This window comes from Arachis hypogaea, chromosome 20, assembly GCF_003086295.3.
Source record: "Arachis hypogaea cultivar Tifrunner chromosome 20, arahy.Tifrunner.gnm2.J5K5, whole genome shotgun sequence".
NCBI lineage: Eukaryota > Viridiplantae > Streptophyta > Magnoliopsida > Fabales > Fabaceae > Arachis > Arachis hypogaea.
Genome location: NC_092055.1, coordinates 62,619,082 through 62,623,427, shown reverse-complemented (window position 1 = coordinate 62,623,427; position 4,346 = coordinate 62,619,082). Strand labels below are relative to the sequence as shown.

The window sequence follows — 4,346 nt, the reverse complement described above, 5'->3', positions numbered from 1 at the left end:
GAACACATTGATTATCATCTTTTCATTGTGTAATCTCAGGGTGAGATCACCTTTTTGGACATCAATGACAGCTCCAGCAGTGGCCAAGAACGGCCTTCCCAAGATAATAGAGGTCTTGGCTTCCTCCTGCATGTCCAGCACTACGAAGTCTGCCGGGAATATGAAGTTTCCCACTTTCACCAGCAAATCCTCTACTACGCCATGAGGGAACTTGAACGATCTGTCTGCCAACTGTAAGGCCATCTTTGTTGGTTTATCCTCCTCTATCTTCATCTTTCTCATCATAGCTACTGACATTAAGTTGATGCTGGCTCCTAAGTCACAAAGAGCTTTCTCCACTGTGATTTCCCCTATAATGCAAGGGATCTGAAAACTCCCAGGATCCTTCAATTTCTGGGGCAATTTGTGCTGAATGATGGCACTACATTCTTCGGTTAGTATCACAGTCTCGTTGTTCTTCCAGCTTCTCTTCTTAGTCATAAGCTCCTTCAAGAACTTGGCGTAGAGTGGCATTTGTTCTATTGCTTCAGCAAAGGGTATGTTGATTTGCAGTTTCTTAAAGATTTCCAAAAATCTCGAAAACTGATTGTCATCTCCCTTCTTCTTTAATTGCTGAGGGTATGGACTCTTAGGATGTCTGGCTTCAGCACTCCTTCTCCTTTTTGTGAACTCAAAGTCGAAACTTGAGCTTCGTCCTGCTCTTCTTCCTCTTTATTTGAGTCCTCTTCTTGTGGTTTCTGGGGGTTTCCTTCAGTTCCTTCCCACTCCGAAGGGTGATAGCCTGACACTCCTCCCTTTTGGTTGAGTTAGTATTACTGCGAAGGTTATGGCTAGGAATTTGCTTGAATAAGTAGCCAATTTGTGTCTCAAGTTTCTTGATGGCAGCATCCTGATACTGCATATTGGAGATCACTTCTTCTCTGAACGCTTTACTGTCTTGAATCTCTTTGCCTATGCTTTCAAGTAGATTCTCAATCCTTGAGAGTCTGTCATCAAATGATTGTAGATCGTGATTAGGCGTGGAAGGATGAGGTAAGTTATTTTGGTTTTGATGTGGATGTGGAGAGGTGTTGTTATTGGGGTGTTGATATGGTCTAGATGTGAAGTGTTGGTGGCTTGCATTGTTGGGATTTGGGCATCTTTGATCAAGGCTTTGGTCTTGTTGATTTCTCCACCCAAAGTTTGGGTGATTTCTCCATCCAGGTTGTAGGTCTTGGAATATGGATCATGGTTTTGCCTAGGTGAATTCCCAATGTAGTTGGCTTGCTCCTGACTTCCCTCAGCTTCTTCATTCACTCCTTCTTGGGTTGTTGATGAAGTGGAGATTGCTGCTACTTGGTTCCTCTCCATCTTCTTGGTGAGGTCAGCCAGTTGCTCGGTAATGAGCTTGTTTTGGGCCAGCAGAGCATCTACATTGTTTAGCTCCATTACTCCTCTTGTGTTCCCTCTTTCGGAAGCATAGAAGTAGTCATTCTCTGCTACAGTTTCAATGAAATCTATGGCCTCCTCAATGGTCTTCTTCTTGTTCAAAGATCCTCCGGATGAATGGTCTACGGCCTTCTTTGACTCATAAGAGAGCCCTTCATAGAAAATGTGCAGCTGCACCCATTCATTGAACATGTCAGGTGGACACCTCCTTGTTAGGTCTTTAAACCTCTCCCATGCTTCATATAGAGTCTCACCATCTTGTTGCCTGAAAGTTTGGACCTCAGCTCTCAGCCTATTGATTCGTTGAGGAGGGTAAAATCTTGCTAAGAATTTGTTCACCACATCTTCCCAAGTTGTCAAGCTCTCCTTTAGGAAAGACTCCAGCCACTTGGCTGCCTTATCCTTGAGTGAGAATGGAAATAAGAGCAATCTATAGGCGTCAGGATGAACACCATTAGACTTCACTGTGTCACATATTCTCAGGAAGGTGGTTAGATGTTGATTGGGGTCTTCTTGGACACTTCCTCCGAATAAACAGTTGTTCTGAACAAGGGTGATGAGCTGTGGTTTTAGTTCAAAATTGTTGGCATAGATGGTTGGCTTTTGAATGCTACTTCCACAGTTTCCTAGGTTTGGATTGATGTAATAGCCTAAAACTCTTCTATCCTCCCCAGCATGATTTGCTCGTCCTCTTCCGCATGGTTATGAGCTTCTTCTTCACGATGGTTTTCCATGTTTTCTTCCATGTTTGGTTCAAAGTATTCCTCAAAGTGTTCCTCCTCTTCTTCAGTACCAACTACACGTTTTTCTCTTGCCTCCCTCCTTAGTCTAAGGAAGGTTCTCTCAGGTTCAGAATCAAAGGAAGTTGAAGCCCCGCTTCTTCTCCCTGTCATACAACCAACAAGTACAAGCAAAGAGAATAGGTGCAGAAAGTATATCTGTCAGAATTACTGTTAGTGTGAGTGATGCAATATATCAAATAGTTAGTGGGTTAGGGAAATGAATGGTACATAACAAAGAAAAAGTAGGCGAAGGAAAAAAAATTAACTAAAGCAGAAAGTAAATGACTCAAACAGAAAATTAAATCAAACAAAAATAAAATGCACAATCTAGTTATCCTCCAATTTAATCATTGTTGATGCACAATCAATCCCCGGCAACGGCGCCATAAACTTGATGCACGGAAAATTTATCTCATAACAAATTTCCTTCGGCAAGTGTACCGAATTTGTCGTCAAGTAAAAACTCACAATAGAGTGAGTCGAATCCCACAGGATTGATTGATCAAGCAACTTTAATTAGAGGAATGTTCTAGTTGAGCAAATCAGAATTTGAGTTGAGAATTTGCAGAAAATTAAATGGCGCGAAAGTAAATAATAGAAAAGTAAATGCTAGAAATAAGAGTTGAATGTAGATGACGGAAATTAAATTGCAGAATCTTAAATGAGAATGGAGAAATTGCTTATAAAAGTAAATGACAGAAATTAAAGAGAATGGGTAAGATCAGAAATGGGGGTTCATTGGGCTCAGGAGATGTTGCATTCTCCGGATCAATTTCATTTTCATCTCTTCCTCAATCAATGCACTCATTGATCTCCTTGGCAATCTTAAGTGATCAAATTACAATTTCTTGTAATTCAATCTCTCAAATCTTGATGAATAACCAATTTCTTGGTCAATTTCTCATGAGAAGAGATGAAGTATGGTCACTGATTATACCACATGCACTTTCCAAATCAAGTGTTGAGAGGATTATAGTCACATATCCATCCAAACCCAATTTGGTCCAGCATGAGAAAGCATTTCTAGCATGATCTCTTCATTCCTCTTTCAAGGTTCAGAAGAGATCCAAGTTTGAATAGCTTCTTTTCCAACATAACTATCCAATTGGATGAAGATCAAAAGCTTTCAAGTAAAATCAAGAGAAAAGATAGAAGAAGAATAATGAAAACTAGTATTGATCCATCAAATTACAACAGAGCTCCCTAACCCAATGAAAGGGGTTTAGTTGTTCATAGCTCTGGAAAATGAAAACAAAGATGGAGAATACATGATGAAACTAGAAATGCAGAGAAAGTAAAATACAGAGAGTAGTTCTATCCAAGAGCTCCCTATAATTTCCAACTCCCAATTTAATTCAAAGCTACTCCTATATATACTACTCTTCTGTTCTTCTAGTTGGCTCTTCAAGTCTTGGGTCTGGGCCTTGATCTTGAGTTTGAAGCAGTTCTCTTCTTCATTGGGCTTGGCTTTACTTGCAGAGAGAAAGTGTGAAGTGGCAAGACTTTAGCTCAGGACGTTAGTGGTGTTAACGTTCAGTGAAAATATGGTTCGAGAACGTTAGTGAAAATCACCTTTTTCACTAACGTTCCTCACCCAAGTAAGACCACGTTAACTTCAACGTTAGTGCACAAACATTGCACTAACGTTGCCTCTATGCCCTTCGCACACGTTACTGGACATACCTTTCCTGTAACATTGAGAAGTCTCCCCCTTCCTTACGTTAGAGTCCACGTTAACTTAGTTAACGTGGCTCTTTTAATGTAGCTTACCAACCTTCGAGAACGTTAGTGACACTTACCATTGTCACTAACATTCCAATATGCCCCTATTTCTCACGTTAAAGTCCACGTTAACTAGTTAACGTGGCTTCTAACGTGCAATGCTACCATCTACAACGTAGTGACAAAGTGAGCACACTAACGTTGGCTATATTCCTTATCCACGTTAGCTCCATGTTAACTAATTAAGTGGCTCATAATGGCTTGTGTGGCTATTCCAACTTAGTGACAATTGGTGTCACTAACGTGCATCACTCCCTTCTTCACTTAACTTCCACATTAACTAAGTTAACGTGAGTAACGTGGCTTAGGGCTTGTGGGTTCTTCCATTATGACAATGTTTGTGCCACTTAACGT

The 4,346-nt window shown here is 40.7% G+C and overlaps 1 non-coding gene across 1 annotated transcript; it reads left to right on the top strand.

Moving 5' to 3' along the window:
• Positions 1-1,618: 1,618 nt before the first annotated feature.
• On the top strand, positions 1,619-1,722 carry LOC112787601 (small nucleolar RNA R71). Its single transcript, XR_003195006.1, has one exon. It is a non-coding gene; the product is annotated as a small nucleolar RNA R71 (small nucleolar RNA).
• The last annotated feature ends 2,624 nt before the right edge of the window (positions 1,723-4,346 follow it).